Source organism: Pseudorca crassidens, chromosome 13, assembly GCF_039906515.1.
Source record: "Pseudorca crassidens isolate mPseCra1 chromosome 13, mPseCra1.hap1, whole genome shotgun sequence".
Classification (NCBI taxonomy): Eukaryota; Metazoa; Chordata; class Mammalia; order Artiodactyla; family Delphinidae; genus Pseudorca; species Pseudorca crassidens.
Genome location: NC_090308.1, coordinates 51,558,408 through 51,576,475, shown reverse-complemented (window position 1 = coordinate 51,576,475; position 18,068 = coordinate 51,558,408). Strand labels below are relative to the sequence as shown.

The window sequence follows — 18,068 nt, the reverse complement described above, 5'->3', positions numbered from 1 at the left end:
TTCACAGGGACCTAGACCCAGAGTTAACCCTTGCTCAGCTGTCCAAGGTTAAGAGCCCTTTCTCTTTATGGAGACCTACACTTACAATCCCTACCAAGAACAAAAGAAAATTCAGAACTGGAAAGGGTCAGCTTGCTCATTAGTTCATTTTCAGATGAGGAAACTGAGGTCAGAAAGGATGAGAGACTTGGCTGGATTCTGACCAGACAACTGGGCTAGATCTTTGTTTCTAGCCATAAGGACCAGCTACCAGCCGCCTCTTCTCTGAGCACTCAGCCTCCCTGGTCAGTTTGCTCATCTTAAAGCGCTGCAGTGGGGACCGTGCTGCTCCTTTACAGCCAAGCAGGGGTTAACCCAGTTTGCTTCGCCGGTTTTAGAGAATACTTGGTGAATCAAAATAACGGATCTCGGAATTCAAATTTTCTCTCAGATTTTATCATTGAACGAAGGAAAAGAAGAAAAAGCGAAAGCAAATGGACTGATTTTCTGATCACACAACTCCTTTGGCTGGGAGACGGGAGACACCCCACCTCTCTTCGAAGGTATCGTCTCCCTGGGAAGGTGCCCGCTTCTCTCCCATCTGTCCAGGCACACACAGAACACAACAAGTCTGCTCTCTGTATCTCTCAACACCACCTCTTTTCTTCTCGCACACCTGGTGCAGACTGTTGAATGAATAAACAGACAAGCTCATTGGAAAGTAGGTGGCATGGAATCCAGGATACGTTTTCCAAAGGAAACGACGTCATGAGAGGGTTTGGGTTTCCTGAGCCTGCCCACAAAGCCGAATCAATCTATCACACCACTGAAAGGCTACATATTTTAGTAGGAAATAAGGGGGAAAAGAAGTACAGTTACCATATTAATCATAAAATAAACAAACAAAAAACCTGAACAAGAAATGTTTGCTGGGGCGGATCTTACCCACACTGCTCAGCTCCACTTGGAAGATGAAGGGGGGCCGTCTCCCTCTTGAGTGATTATGCCTTGAAATTAGTGACTTTCTTTGCTAACAGCCGAATCTCTCTCTGACAGCTGCTCAGATCAACCAGGCATGCATTACTTTCATCTTTAATAAACAGGCACTCTGAAGTCAGTGGCTGGTCTCCATGGCAACCAGATCAAGTTTTTCCACTGATGTTAGAGGCAGAAAGGAAGAAGGGATAGATCACTTTTGCTGAGGCGCTGAACCCTGAGATGGCAGAGGAAGGCGGGTGTGGGGTACACGTACTGTCCTCCACTTCTTTATGGGTCCCAGGAGAACGGGAAGTGACTGTCCTGATCAGCAATATAAGACACAAGGGAAAGGGTTCCTTGAGACAGCATAGCCCACATCAAGGCCTGCACTGCCAAGCACCTAAATGCAATTCAGTCCAACGTAAATCACATTCACTGTGTGTGCCTGGCCCTCTGCTACATGCTTCAGGGGTTACTTACAGTAGGAGGATATAGAAAAAGTGACCAGCAGCTATGTTGAGGGGTGTGAGGTGCGTGGGACAGGTTCCCAGAGAAGGTTCAGCCCCTGCCTCTCCCAGCCCAGAATGGCTGCAGCTCACAGCACCCCTCCCCATCAAACTCAGCCATACCTAGTCCTTGAGCTGTAGCTGGGATGACTAGCAGCTGGTCAGGCTGGAATGAATAGTTTGTTGATAGTTCACTGCTGCAGTGTCCATGGGCCTTTACCACCTGGGGCCCATGGAATTTCCACCTTCTCTGAGCTCTCCCTGGTGGGTCCACTTGGTCTGCATGACTGGGATCTGAGTCACTCTCCTGATCCAGGCTGGGGCCCTGACATTTTGCCTCGCTCTTGCCTGCCTCTTCTCTCGGGCTTTGGAATCGGAATTGTAGTTCCATATCCCCAGGTGGGGTCCTGCTCTAAGGAAGCTGGTTACCTGGAGCCACACTGAGAGACTTGTCCCTTAACTTCAGCTGTCGCCCCCTCTGCAACCGTCTGCCTCTCTGCCCCAGCAGGAAGCTGGACCCTCCAGGTTACTGACTGATGCTTACGGGAACTAAGCTGTTAGTCTGCTGTTGGCCCCTGGAAACTGGACCTTGGGCCACTAGCACCCACTCACATTACCACCCCAAGGCCTGTCAGCTTCTGGTCCTAAGATCCTCCTTTCCCCCCCAGACCAGGGCTGCTGCCAAAATACCAGAAAGCCTTACTCCTGAGCCTGGTGGGCTATAATGGACGTGGTATTTGAGGTGAGTCTTGAAGGGCAGCCAGGATTTGGAAGGTAGAAGAGAACTTTCTGTCAGAACAAGGGTCCTGGATGAGATTCGGAGGGTGAGGAGGCATGCCTTTATCCCAACCTCAATTAGGCAATCCCAACTTCCTGCGCCCACTCAGCAGGGAAGGGTGCGGGTCATCCCGGCTGGAGGGGTCAAGTCCTGCAGGGCACCTGTTTCAGGAACTCTCTCACAGCTTCTCCTGGAGTTGGGCCCGGTAAATACAGTTGATACCCTCCTAGGATTCTTCAAGTGGAACTAGACAGCCAGATTCTGTGAACAGGATTGTAACTAAAATTTACTAACACATTAACTCATTATTCACAAAATAGATGAGGGTGGAGGAGCGAGAAGGGATGTGTCAAGAAAGGCACTTGTAAGCCATATTAAGAAGCTTGGACTTTTTAAAGAGATAATGTCAAGCTATTAGATAATTTTAATCTGGGGATTAATGTGATCAGATGAGGTTTTATGTTGTAGGCACAGTGGAGGGAGAGGCGAGCTCAGAGTCTGAGAGGAAGAAGCCAGGAGACAGCTCACCCACCCAGCTGCTTCCCGAGGGGCACAGATTCACAGGCTGCAGATGCCAAGGGCACAGTGGCCCTGGCTTCGGGGTCTCGTCCACTCACACCATCTACGTTTTCATTGAACTCTCTGCCGGGTTCCCTTCCCCTCTCCTTGCTCCTGCTGTGTCTTCTGTTTGTTCCCCATGGTGCTGCCCTGTACTCACTTTCTCCCGTGCTTTTTCACTTTCACCCTCACTTCAGCATCCTCTATCCTGGCCTCTCTTTTTCCTGCTTTCTGTCTGCATTCTCAATGCAGATGGAAAGCTGCTCGAGAGACCCACCCTCCCCACCAGCTTTAAAGGAAAAGACTGACCCCAGGAGACAAACGCTTCCTCTGGGCTGTTGGAAACAAGCCAGTTGATTTTTCCATTACAGAAGCGGAACACCAAAGGCTGTTGACCACCCCAGTAGATCAGCAGAAATGGCTATTAGGAGTTTATTGCTCACTTCTACCCATTCAGTGTGGAATATGCTAGGAGCTTCCCTTGACCCTCCCTTGACCTGAAATACCTCCTCTACTGATGCCTGAAAGCCCACCATTGAACCGGTCATTCCTTTGTGTTAATCATTACTTTCTCCCAATGGTTTTCCTTTGAACATACAAATCCTCCTGGAAGGGGAAACATATTAGCTTCCTAATGCTTTGATGTAACAAAGCACAGAGGGGAAAAGTACAAAAGGTTTCCATTCTCTCCTGAACATCATACTTGCGACTGGGGATACATCTAATTTGACTGGATGCAGAATTAACAAAACATTTAAATTATAGAACTGCTGATGTCCATGTGATCATTTTCTTCTTTTACCTTTTCTTTTTATCTTTTTCGCTGAAGTATAACACATACAATAAAGCACACAAGTCTTAAGTGTACAGCTTAATGGATTTTTACATATTTATACACCCATGTAACTACCACCTAGATTAAATATATTTCCAGCACTCCAGAAGGCTCCCTGTGCCTCTTCCTAGTCAATATTCCCACAAAGATAATCACTGTTCTGACTTCTATTACCATAGATTAGTTCTGCCTGTCTTCAACTTCATGTAAATTGAGTCATGTGAACTCTTAGCTTTTGGCTCAATACAATTTTTCTGAGATTCATACACATTGTTACATGTATGAGTCATCCGTCTTTTCTATTGGTGCTTAGTATTCCACTGTATGAATATACTACAATTTCTTTATTTTTCTGTTAATGAACACTTAGGTTGTTTCTAGTTTCTGGCTATTATGAATAAAGTAGCTATGAACATTCTTTTTTTTTTTTTTTTTTTTTTTGCGGTACACGGGCCTCTCACTGTTGTGGCCTCTCCCGTTGCGGAGCACAGGCTCCGGACGCGCAGGCTCAGCGGCCGTGGCTCACGGGCCCAGCCGCTCCACGGCATGTGGGATCTTCCCGGACCAGGGCACGAACCCGCGTCCCTTGCATCGGCAGGCGGACTCTCAACCACTGCGCCACCAGGGAAGCCCCTATGAACATTCTTATACAAGTTTTTTTGTAAACATATGCACTAATTTTTCTTCGATATATATCTAGAAGTGGGATTGTTAGGTCAAAGAGTAGGCATATATTTAACTTTATTAGAAACTGTCAAACAGATTTCCAAAAGTGACTGTATCATTTTGCATTCCCACCAGCAAATATATTAGAGCTGCAGTTGCTCTGCATCCTTGCAAACACTGGGTGTTGTCAGTCTTTTTAATTTTAGCTATTCTGGTAGAGAAATATTTGTGATATGTTTGCCTGAGACAGGTGGATTCCTGAGCTGGGAGTTCTGAGCAGGAGAATGGAGCCCTCCTATCAGTGATAGCTATGGGAGCGGAGTCCTGATGAATTTTGTTGTTTGTTTGAATAACAAGAAACTGTAAGGGCTAGAAAGCTAGAGGAACATTTTCTATTAGTACCAGCTTTAAAAAACCAGTCCTGGAGGCTGTGTCACCAGTGGAAGAAAGAGCTCATTTAGGCTAATTCTAGAATACTCTAGACAGGGTGGATGTGAAGCTAACACTGCAGACCCACCTGGGATGGTCTAGCCAGAAAGGGATCTTGTACCAGAATTCTTGGTTGCAAGCAACAGAAACCAGTTCAAGCTAAGATAACCAAGTGGGAATGGATTAAAAGCCATCTGGGTACTCACAGAATGGACAGGAGTGTCAAGGGCCAGGCTTGAGATGGGCAGGAATCGAGGAGGGTCTAAGAGGTCAGGAGCAGACACGTCAGCCTACTCAGCGTGGCTTCCTGCCAACTATTCCGGAGTTCCAGGTTAAAGTTCCAGAAGAGCTCATCAGATTTGCTGGCTTAGACCATATGTCCACCCTCGGGGCTGGGAGAGGCAGAAGCAGGTCTCTCCTAGACTTTCCATAGTAGGGTAGGCACCTGGGTTTATACCCCACTACGACTGCATGCGTGGGGAGGAGGTGATTCCCTAAAAGAAATCAGATGCCGTCAGAGACGGGGAAAGGATGTCGCGTAGCCCAAGAAATACTACACGTTCACCACAGTCCTGACTTCAACAGCATTCCTTTCACACCAGGATGTTAATCAGGAAAGAAGTGGTGAAAGAACACTGGCCTGGGCCTACAGGGTGGGGAGGGAAAGGGAATTTGACAGGACAATAAAACCTGATTTGCTAACCTGTTTTCCAATGGACTTGAATAAGATGAGATCAAATGACTCACAGTTTGCTAAACTGTCTGTCATTTTCAGCAAGTCTGAGTCACTCCATGATCCCTTTACCGTGCAGTCAACCCTGACTGAGGGAGTCCTGGGTGGATGTGAAGGGTGGGGACTGCAGAAACTAAGAAGAGAAGATCACTCGGACGGCACTCCTTTTCAAGTCCTCATCTCACAGGCTCTACAAACATAGTGTCTAGGGCCCGTGAGTTTCTCAGGGCCTTAGGAAATATCTGAGAGTCGGGGGGAAATTACAGGTGCCAAAATACATAAAGAAAAATCGCAAATTAAAAAATTTTTAAGTGCTCAATCAGCAGTTAGCTACCCTTTTCCCCCTCTTTTGTGACACTCCTACCCCCAGCTCAGAGTTCCCCAACCTTCAGCCTATGGTGCGTTGTTCCTAATTACAAAGCCACCAGCAAATGAGAGCAAGCAAGAGAGAGCAGAGGCAGGTGACGTGGCTTCTCCACAACAGGTGACCACATCTTGGTCTTCATCTGAAACGAAGAGTCCAATCAGCTCCAAAAAGAAGGAAAAATGACTAAAGCTTTAACCTTAAGTTCAGAGACCTAGTTTCTGGATCCCTTTACTCAATGGAATTAACTCAACATGGCTTTACATCCAGGAAAGATTTTGAAAATGTCTTTGAGTTACCTGAAATTGGGCCAGAGGTCACACCCAGCCTGGACTTTTGGAGCGTGCATTTTCTTACAAAGGTAAGAACACAGGTCTGGGCGTCAGAAGACCCAAGTATCATCCAGGCTGTCATGAACTCGCTATATGACCTCAGACAAGTCACAGCCTTTTTTCTCCTCTTTCCTCTTTTGTAAAATGAAAGGAGTTGACTGAATGAGCACTGACGTTTGTTCAAGTCCTGTGATCACTTAAACTCTTAAGTGGATTCCTAAAGCAAAAAAAGAAACCACATTAGCCTCGCTGACACGTCTTCCGTTATGCTCCACAAAAGACCAAACGATATAATAAAAAGCATCTCTGTCCCCCAAACCATGCTTAATCTCCAAGTTATGCAGCCTGTGATTAGTAGAACCTATTTCGCCGTAACTGAGTGGGGTAGTTCTTGGAAAAGATTATACTGAATTTCACTAAATATGCATTCATTTGGTTAACCAGACCACTAGGGCTAACATACTGTACCGATTACCTAATATGAGTACCATCAACGTTCTTCCATTTTCGGTGAATTGGCTTTTTAGCCATCAGGCTAGAGCTCACTATAATTTATTTTCTTTGTGGTAGCAGCAAGCATGCCTAAATTAGTTAAATTACTTAAATATGTGGTTGTTTTAAGGCTCAAAAATTCCTGACCGCTCCTTCCAAGGAAACATCAACCCACAACATGTGGAATAAATCTCCATTTTCATGTCTTTGTTTCATTTGGGGTTCTTCTGAATGACTTCATTTTTGTTGCTGTTGCTAAATCAACTTAAACTGGGGACCTGACTAAACACTCCAGAGTTGTGCTTTTGACCAAACACCTTCCTTCATTTTCCTCCCCTGACCCCCACTGGGCAACATAACTGTGATCAATTACAAATTGCTGGATGGCGAGCTCTTCATTGTGTCCACAGCAAGATAAATGACTTCCTTGCCTAAACAACCTCTCCTGGATTGAGATTCTGACCTCCTCTCATTCTCCATCCTTCTCAGAGGAGGCCAGTCCAAGCCAGGCTGCCGAGCCACGTGGACGTAATTAGAGCAGTTTGAAAAATGTGCAAACACGGTATTAGCAACGTGTTTAAACAGCACCATTCCCTGAGGTGTTCATAATCCTTTAAAGTTATGACATAATTACTCCTTCCGGCATCACTCTAACATGTATACAGCACAGCAAGAATTATATTTGTCAAGGAACATGACAGTTATGAATAAATAAAAATTATTTCTCAGATCACACACAGCATTTGTCTTTATTTATGGGATCTATGTATCCCCTGTCTCTTTCAAAAGGATCTGAGGCATCTGACAAACTAATGTTATAGCATAACTCTAACAAAATAGGAATGAAACCACGATGGGAGGTAGGAAAGCTCTACCCAACAAGACAAGAAGCCTTAAAGGGAAGTGTGACAGATTTGATCTCACAGAAATCTAAAAGTTTTAGGTTGCAAAGGTCAAGCAGCAGGGCAACAGGTAAGGTGTGTGTGTGTAACACCACAATATCAACTGTATAAAAATGCCTAAAAATCAATAAAAGAACAATCACTCAAGTGTGTATTTTGTGTAAAGAATGTGAAGGTTAGGCCAGAAGAAGAAATACAAATAATCAAAAATCTTGGGGAAAAAAATGCTTGAACTCTAGTTCCTACAGAAGGAGTTTCAAATTAAAACAAGATGACAGTTTGCACCTACTCAATGGCAAAAAGAAAAATAGAAAGAGGTATAGCATACAGTATTATATGGCCATTTCGGTTGTTTTAAATTTTTTCCCAGTGCAAACAATGCTGTAATGAACATCCTGGTACATATATCTTTTAGCAAGTACACAAATATTTCTATAAGATAGGTTCCTAGAAGCAAAATTGAGTTAAAATGTATATGCATTTAAAAAAATGATAAACACTGCCCATTTACTCTCCTAAAATATTGTTCTGCTTTACACTTATATCTGTAGCATGAGTGTGCCCATTTCCCCTAAACATGCAATTACCATACAACCCAGCAATTATACTTATGGACATTTATCCCACAGAAATATAAACTCATGTTCACACAGAAATTGTCATGAATGTTCAAAACAACTTTATTCATAACAGTCAAAAACTGGAAACAATCCAGCTGTCCTTCTGTGGTTGAGTGGTTAAACCAACTGGTACATCCACATCATGGATACTACTCAGCAAGAAAAAATTGATACACACAACAACTTGGATGAATCCCCAGGGAGTTATGCTAAATGAAAAAGCCAATTCCCAAAGCTTATAAACTATATGATTACATTTATAGAACATTTCTGAAATGACCAAAGGATATAAATGGAGAACAGATGAGTGCTTGTCAGGAGTTAGGAGTGAGGGAAGGTGCAGGAGGGCAGGGGGGTGGGTATAAAAGGGCAACACAAGGATCCTCATGGTGACGGAACTGCTCTGTACCTTGACTGTGATGGTTCACACAGGAAACTGCACATGTGATAAAACTGCATAGAACACACCCACACCCACACACATACACACACCCAAATGAGTACAAGTAAATCTAGGGATGTCCGAATAAGATTGACGAATTGTATCAGTATCAATATCCTAGTTGTGATACTGTACTATAATTTTGCAAGATGTTACATCGGAGGAAACTTGCTACAGGGTATATGGGATCTCCCTGTACTATTTCTTACAACTGCCTGTGAACCTACCATTATCTCAAAACATAAAGTTTAATTTTAAAAAGCTATAAGGTGGATCTATATGATGTAATATGAGATCTGTGATATACTGTTGAGTGAGAAAAGCATGTCACAAAATAATGGGTACGGTATTATCCGTGATAAACAAACAAAGCCATATATCGGCTTGTGTGTGCATGTGGGTAAATAGAACGTTTAACACTGCTTACCTCTGAGGAAGGAAGGGAAAAAGGGAGTCCATTTTTAGTCCGTATTTGTGCAGTGCTTTACAGCCAACATGTCTGACTTTTGTGATTTAAGTTTTTTTTTTTTTTTTTTTTTGCAGTACGCAGGCCTCTCACTGTTGTGGCCTCTCCCGTTGCAGAGCACAGGCTCTGGACGCGCAGGCTCAGCGGCCATGGCCCACGGGCCCAGCCGCTCCGCGGCATGTGGGATCCTCCCGGACTGGGGCACGAACCCGTGTCCCCTGCATCGGCAGGCGGACTCTCAACCACTGCGCCACCAGGGAAGCCCTGATTTAAGCATTTTTTAATTGTACGGAGAGATTAAATATACCAACATGAGGGTTAACCAACTGCTCTAGAGTATAAGCTGTATCTCCTCAAGCAAACTGGGCCCAAGGAGGTGCTCACTGGAAGGGCAAGTTTCAGTGAAGGCAACGAAGCACAGGACCCTGAGAGAGGAACGGAAGGATGTAGAAAGGGGAGTGGTCTGCAGCGGAACAGGCATTGAGCGAAGGGTTGAGTGAGGGAGGAGCATCCTGGGAAGAAACGCAGAGTCGAGAGTAAGAGGGAAGCTGGAGAGCGACGCTTTCGGGGTTTCCCAGTGGGGACAGGAATAAAATATTGCTTTTGGTTTGCTATTTGGGGTAGGGCATTTATCATTTATCAGGGAGGTGGTGGCACTGCCATCATAACCCTCAGGGAACCACCATGGGGAGCATTCCATTTCCTGAGGACATCTCCTCGAACGATCCATTCTGGGACAGGGGATCGTGTTGGACTGTGGTCTCACTGGACCCCTTGTTAGTTCAGGTCAAGGCTCTATCATCTGATCTCAATAGCCATTCCTCTAGTGAACCCAGATGGCATTTCTGATCTAGGCATCAGCATAAGCTCAATAACAACCCCCCAAGGAGATGGATAGTACCCTTTCCCCAGTACTCAGTCATCCTGATAAATGGTCACTTGTCCCTCTAGGCTTGAGGTAAGTTGCAGGGTCCTTTCTCAAAAGGTTCTTGGTCTGCAAACTGGCTTAGGTCTGGGAACTGGATAAGAAGCTATATATTCCCAATATGATGATGCAAGTTTGGTCTCTGCCCAGCAGAGCTAGAATTTTTCTCCCTTCATTTGTAAGGAAGTAACTTAGTACACTGCCCATCCAGTTCATTTTAGGTGATCAATTAGCCATTGATTGCCACAGATCCCTGCATATAAAATTCTATTTCTCCATCCCTGTGGCTTATTAAGGTAATTGCATTTACCTTCTCTCTGATGGAAACCAGAGACCACAGAAACCAATTTCATTGCCACATCAGCACTGTAATTTCTTTTTTTTTTTTAACATTTTTTTGATGTGGACCATTTTTAAAGTCTTTGTTGAATTTGTTACAATTTTGCTTCTGTTCTATGTTTTGGTTTTTTGGCCACGAGGCGTCTGGGATCTTAACTCCCCGACCAGGGATCGAACCCGCACCCCCTGCATTGGAAGGCAAAGTCTTAACCACTGGACTGTCAGGGAAGTCCTCTGTTATTTCCGATCTTCAGAGAGCCACCTCAGAACTCTTCAATGATTCTGGTGCCCTTTACCAATGCATTTTTTCCTTCCTCGGTGGGTCCTCCCAGGGCATTTTTTAAAAATTAACTAATTTATTTATTTTTGGCTGCATTGGGTCTTCACTGCTGCACGTGGGCTTTCTCTAGTTGCGGTGAGCAGGGGCCACTCCTCGCTGCAGTGTGTGGGCCTTTCCCACTGTGGAGCATGGACTCTAGGTGTGCGGGCCCCAGCAGCTGTGGTGCGTGGGCTCAGCAGTTGTGGCTCGCAGGCTCTAGAGTGCAGGGTCAGTAGTGGTGGCGCATGGGCTTAGTTGCTCCGCGGCATGTGGGATCCTCCCGGACCGGGGCACGAACCCATGTCCCCTGCATCGGCAGGCGGACTCTCAACCACTGCGCCACCAGGGAAGCCCCTGATTCACTTTTGAAAGTGCAAAGTGCCCAAGCCTCAGCTCCAGAGTTTCTAATTCTGTAAATCTGGGATAAGATTTAAAAATTTCCATTTCTGTAATACATTCCCAGTTGATGTTGATGGTCCCAGGTGATGTGGTCACCACTCTGTTTGAACCACTGTTCTACATTATGCCAGAGAATTTACAGAACTTTGACCTAAAGAACCACAGACCATCATAGACTCCAGGCTCTCATATCCAATCCAACATACTATTCACGCCACTCCCTGGCGCTTGAGCCAACCCTGAGTCCTAGGTGCTATCCCATGTCAATACATTCAGCCTGATGGAGTCTCACTATCTTCCCCCAACACCCTTACAGTCTCCTCCCACATATGATCTTCCCACTCCTCCAGATACCACATGTCAAGATCTTGTAACTCTCTTGGTGGGTAGACTATTTTACCCTGGAGCAGGACTTTTCTATTTCTCCTTATGGGCTATATTGAGCTCTAACTCTTCTTACAGAGCTGGAGGCAGAGAAGAGAGAGTGCAGGCCCGAGAATAAGCAGCAGCTCTCGAGGCAACTGCTCCATGTATAGTCACTGAAAACACTGTTTTGCAGAAACAAGGCTCAGGGACATTTAGAGCTCAAAGTTTTCAGCCTTATCCATGTCCCACCAGTGCCTTACACTAGCATTAGAGACCTAGAAAGGCTGAATTTTTTTTTTTTTTTTTTTTTTTTTTTGGCGGTACACGGGCCTCTCACTGTTGTGGCCTCTCCCGTCGCGGAGCCCAGGCTCCAGACGCGCAGGCTCAGCGGCCATGGCTCACGGGCCCAGCCGCTCTGCGGCATGTGGGATCTTCCTGGACCGGGGCACGAACCCATGTCCCCTGCATCAGCAGGCGGACTCTCAACCACCGCGCCACCAGGGAAGCCCGAAAGGCTGAACTTTTCATTGGCACTTTAACTCTGCAACCCTTGCAATGAGACCCAGGGCTTGTCTGTTCACGGTAAGAACTTCAGGACAAGAGATTTCTTCAAGTTTGCCATGGAGGTTCGATTCTCCACAAGTGTTCTTAAATATATTATATATATGATATATATATGTACATATATATATTCATACTCTTATCTTTTTTGCCTATATATGCACTTTGGAGCTGTAAGAAAAACGTAGATGACTCTATAATCTGTAAAATCACTTCCTTCAACAGAGCAGCTAAGTGCCACAGCCTTCGATCTCCCCATGTCTTGCTCTCCACTTGCTCTTCATGCCATGCTATGACCGCTGATCAGCTGAATGATTGTGATACTACTGCATGCAAGGATGATGAGCGTCCATTTCCATCCTTTAAACCTCCGCATTCTCCCAAGGTTATCGTTCAGCTCCTCGAACATGACCAACCCAATCCCAGAAGCACATTATGAGGATCTATTTCTTGGTGCAACTTCTAATATCAATGACTCTATCAGCCAAGTACCAGAAAGAAACAGCAGGTGTTCAAATGAGGATAATTTCAAGAGGGAACTATTTACAATGGTGTAGACAGAATATAGGGAAATCACAAGAGAGAAAGCAATAACCAGGAGCTGGTAGCAGCTGAGCAGATCTGCCCTAGACTTGAGGAGGAGGGTCATGCAGAGACGCCCCATTAAGAGAAGCAGCAACCTTCAGTTAAGGGAATCAGGCAGCTCCTGGCAACCTCACAGACAGGGAGCTAAGGGAGTGAACACCTTGACCTCACTCTCTCCCCAGTTTCCAACCTCTCCCCAGGGATCCCCAGTGGCCAAACCCAAGTGGAAGCCAGAGGTAAGGGAGCCAGTGGATATAGTCAACTAAATCAGCCTCCTGGGTTGTGAAAGCGGATCTGGAGAGGAAAATGCAAGATCTCTGGCATGATGGGAAAGGCCATGAGTTTAGTTCTAAACAAATGTGTCTGTGTCATCTAAGCATAGATGTAAAGCAGGTAGTCAAGAAGCTCTGGAGATTGGAGAAAAGTCTGAGCTGTTGTACAAATTTGAGAGGATAGAGATGAGGCCGTGAAGGTGGGTGAGATGACTTAGGCAGACAGTGTAGAGTGAGAAAAGTAGAGGATCCAGGGTTGAACCTGAGCCGTTCCAATGTTTAAAGGTCAATTAGAAGAGGAAAATCTGCAAAGGGACAGAGAGATAGAGCCATAGAAGTGGGAGAAAAACCAGGAGAGTATATGGCAGCTTAGATACCAAGAAAAATAGTTTTTCCCAAAGAAGGAAGGTTAAATTGGCTACAGTCTACTGAGAGGTCAAATACTGTGAAAATTCCGCAGTGTCCATGAGATGTAGGGGTGTAGAGGCCACTGGATACTGTGATAAAAATAGTTTTAACAGAGAAGTAGGGGAGGATGCCAGCTGGACGGGGCTGATGGGTAAACAGGTGCTGAATGAGGGCAAACAATGACTGTGCACAACTCTCCCAAGCAGTTTGGGTGTGAAGGGGAGGAGAGGAAAAGAGTAGAACCAGGAAGGAAATTGGGGGTCTGGGAGCGGGATTTTTTAAGAACAGGAGTGACTAGAGCACGTTTAGATGCTGATGAAAAGAACCCATTAGAGGGGAACAGATCAAGGCTAGAAAAGGTGAGATGGTTGGTGACACACATTTTCTGAGAAGGCCCACCTGAGGGCCTCTATGTCTTCTGTGAAATAGGAACAAAGACACCTGGTACTAGAGAGGGATGAGATAGGGACTAAAGACTTGAAGAGGAAAGTTTGAAATGGTTGTTCAGAGACTGAAAGGTGAGTGGGCAAGAGGACAGTGGGATTCCTCAGGGGTGGAGGTGATAATGAAGAAGACTCTGCTAGGCTGGGGGGTTCTTCTCGAGTCGTGCTTTGCTGCCTAGGCAGAGATGTGAAAAGGGCTATGGTTGAGTTCTTCTAGGACTGACTTTTTCCCCAGGTAAAAGTGATAAAAGGACAAAATAGACCAGTAAGTTTTCGGTGTTGGTGAGATAGTGATTGACATAATGGACCATGTATCTAACGTGGCTTCAAAGGGAAACAGATAGAGTGGGTTGATGGATAAGGAAAAGTAGAGGGGCCAGGAGGCTAAGGGCCTCAGTAGGGTTGGGGCACAGACTAGGTGAGCAAGCAGACTAGACTAGAATGAGAGGGGACTGTGAACAGAGGGGAGTTTTGACAGATGACAAAGTCCACAGTGTGACAGAGAAGTAGGTGCTGGAGGTGGCAGGGTAGATTAAGGAACTGGGAGGCCAGAGTACGGACTGGGTCATCCGTGGGTACCCTCACGTCTTCCAGGAATATGGCAGAGTTGAGGTGTGAGGGAATAGTGTGCCTTAGGAGGCAAAGTTCTCAGGGAAGCAGAGGGAGTGTTCCAGCGGCCAGTGGCTGTCAACGACACCAGCACTTCAGAGAGCAGCCATTTTTACAGGAATGTTTGGACTCTGCTCCAGGGAATGAGGAGCGGGCTATTCCCCTTCATCCTGGGGGTGTGGGCTGCGGAAGAATACTTAAGAGAGCTGCAAAAGAAGTGATACCCTCTGGGTAGAGCGGAGTTTCAACTCAGGCCAGGAGACAGAGGTTCTCCAGGGGGCCGATGCAAGCAGAGACAGCAGAAGTGACCAGGGATGAAGGGGGAGGCTTCAACTTGAGTACGTTTGGGTCACGGATTGTAAAAAAAAAAAAAAAAAAAAGTGCCATTAGGAAGATTCGAAATAAGTATAGAATCTATAATAAGTCCAGAAAGCATTATACTGCTTTTCAAAGACAGACACATATGCCAGCCCCAGTTGTCCTTCACTTTCAACAGTGACCCGCTGTGTGTGTGGTCTGACTCGGGAACAATGCCTAACCAGCAGTATTTTCTCCACACTCAGGGCTGTCCTTGGGCTTCCTTGTTTCCAGCTGTTTTTTGCTGAGTCTGGCATGAGTTTTACCTTTGTCTCCATATTGCCTAGTTTACCAAACTCCTTGGTTAGGAGATTCTTAAAAAGAATCCTCCCACCAAGGACTGTTTAGGCCAGTTTTCTCTAGGGTTTCTGTCTGCCTCTCACCACATCTTTTGGCCTTGTCACATCCTTTGCTCTTGTCCTCCAAAGATTTCTCTGTGCTGTTCTACCCCCACTTCACTTCTGCGTGGGTATCCATCCTCTGTCTTTACCCATTTTCAGCACATCTAGGGCAATGAATGGGGTTACGGGGCAGCCAGGGTGCCTCTAAGATCACCAGGTGGATGACAGTGTAACTGATGTCTGTTCTCAATAAAAAAGATGACATGAGAGTAAACTTTCAGGATTTTTTAGTTGCACCATAGATGGCTAAACAAACGCTGCAGGTATCACTAAGCAAAATAAAAGTCAATGTGTAAACGGTGAAACTGAACTCACCAATTTTCCCCTTGACTTTCCCAATAAGCTTTTTTCCTTTCCGTTTGACTTGGTTACTAATTCTTAGTAGGCAGGCTGTGACCTCCTCTTGACAAACAGATCGCCAGTGTATGCTGTTGTTTTTTCTCATTCCTAAGGATACTCACGCACCATGGTGAACACGCCAACTCAGTATCTAATCACATGTGAAAGACGCACTTAACAAACTGGTTTCTTTATGCAACAGGATGACTTAGAGCAGTCACACAACAAGTTCTTGCCCTTTGGGTACTCTCAGTCAAAACTCTTCACATAACCTTCAATTCAGTGTTCTCTCGCCCATGTTGTCTTGTGATTATTGTTGGGAATTTTGTTGCTGTTGTTGTGAGAGCCCTCAATATTTCCTGGATGACACTGTGAGCAGACTGGCTCTATTACTGACACTATGATCATTATCATCTATTACCTAAAATGCTCTTAAACTGTCTCAAACACCGTACCTTTGCTGGCTGTCAGAGGTCGTCTCGAGGGGCAGGAGAGATGGCTGATCCTAAGGAAAGCCCCACGGTGCTGGCCATCAGACAGAGCTTCCACAGCAACTCCACGGGCTTGTCAGTTTACCCTTTAGGAACATAAAGGAAAAATGTAATTTACTCTTGCTACAGGAAATTTACTTCTAAGTGATAGAGATAGGTAACTGCAACACCCTCTTGATATCAGAGGCCCCTCCTAGGAACCTGAGTAGAAACTCAGGCTTAAAGTTACCCCACACAACTCTGTTCTAAAACCTTATTGTTAGCATTTAAGATAAATACCTTTTTCATTATAGGCACAACTTAAGTTAGCTGAATCAGACCAAAGGGAAGGATTTATATTCCTTGCTTCAAGGAGGAGTTTTCTTGCTTTTTCTTCCTCATGCTAGATGTGAACAAATCTATACACGTAGCCCCGTGCCCCAGCAGATTTCTTAAAACCTGAAGGGAGTCAATCTTAAGGTGAAGGCTTTGCAGAGAACAGCAGAACAGGGAAGGAGAAAACACGGGTCCTTGTTGACATGGTGGAGTTGCTGAATCAACCAGCCCTGGAGCCCACGCTACTTCTGGAAATTTCAGTTTTGTGAGGTAATGAATTTCTTTATCTTTAAGTCAGTTTGGTACAGTTTGTTTTTTAATTTTTTAAAATTGTTATTATTGGCCATGGAAAGCCTCCCAGGTATCACAGGTACTCACAAGTGCCTGAGCTGTGTAGCAGAGGAGAACCCAGCAGGAATGTGAGTGATTAGGGGTAATTCCTGCCAATCTTTTCTCTATTTCCCCTCCCTCAACCTGATTCCTGATATGAGATTATTTGTGCTTTGAGTTAGCTTTCCGTTGTTTCTTCCCCACCCCACCCCATTTTCTCTACCTCTCAGAAATCAGTTATTCTCCATCTAAATATAATATGACGTTCAAGTTGAAGTTAAGCTGGAGTCAAATCAAGGTAAAATGTTTGGAGACCCCATCTCAGGGTAGCCTGAAAGAGGAATGTGAGAAGAGTGTACCTTAGAGTTGCTTTCTGGAGTCAGCCAAATTCTGGGATGACATCTTTGGAATTCTGTCAGCATCACCACTGCCTCTCAGTATTTGTATCCTACCCCAGAAGTTTTATATCTTGTCAGTGAGTGGGTGGGGCTGGGTTTTGGGTCAAAGATATCTAAATGCCTGAAATTATCCTATTTGAGGTTTGCTGACATTACTATTTTTCATCAAATTAAAAAAAATTCCAATATTTCTTCAAATACTTTTTCTTCTTCATCTGCTCTCTCCCCTCCTTCTGGGACTCTAATTACATGTACATTAGATTGCTTGATACTATCCCACAGGTTATTAAGGCCCTATTCTTTTTCTTTTAATCTTTCTTTTCCTCTTTGTTTAGATAATATCCATTGATTGTCTATAGATTCACTGATAATTTCATGTGTTGTGTTCATTGTGCCTAACCAATGAGTCTTCAATTTCATATATTGTATTTTTCAGTTCTAGGATTTCCATTTGACTCTTTTTTCAAGTTTACATATCTTTTCTGAAATTTCCCATCTCTTCACCTACTATTCGCATATTTCCCACAGATTCCTTAACATATTTATCATAATTATTAAGACTTAGTTAATTCTAACATCTGGGTCCTATGTGGGTCTGTGTTTATTGACTATTGTTTCCCTTCATTATGGAGTACATTTTCCTGCTTCCTCGCACATTGAGTAGTGTTTTTATCGTATACTGAGCCTTATGGACAGTAAATTAAAGAGACTTTAGATTCTGCTATCTTTCTTTAAAGAAAGTTGAGATTTGTTGTAAGCAGTTAAATAACTAGCATACCACCTTGAGCCCCTAGAGCTATGGCATTCAAATGCCATATAGAAATGTTCTATACTCTGTGCAGTCCACTATAATGGACATTAACCACAAGTGGCTATAAGCCTTTAAAATGTAGCTAGTGACTAAGGAACTGCAATTTAAGTTTTATTTAATTTTAATCACATTTCAAATGCCACATGTACATGGAGGTTATTGTATTGAATAGTGTAGCTGTGAACAATTGGTTTTAAGATCTGTTAGGGTGGGTCTATTTGGGTTTTGCCTTTATTCCTAGGGCACAACCTTCAGTCCTGGGAAGTAGTCCTTACTCCTAAGGTGCGCCCTCTGTGGTCTCCGTGGAAAGTCTTGGGTAT

The 18,068-nt window shown here is 44.7% G+C and overlaps 1 long non-coding RNA gene across 1 annotated transcript in view; it reads right to left on the bottom strand.

The window, feature by feature from the left end:
- Positions 1-490: 490 nt before the first annotated feature.
- LOC137205012 (uncharacterized) overlaps positions 491-18,068 on the bottom strand; it is a 34,066-nt gene continuing 16,488 nt past the window's right edge. The window contains exons 2-3 of the long non-coding RNA XR_010933955.1: positions 6,126-6,375; positions 491-665 (exon numbers count right to left, since the gene is read on the bottom strand). This is a non-coding gene — a long non-coding RNA (uncharacterized lncRNA). The remainder of the gene's footprint in view (positions 666-6,125; positions 6,376-18,068) is intronic.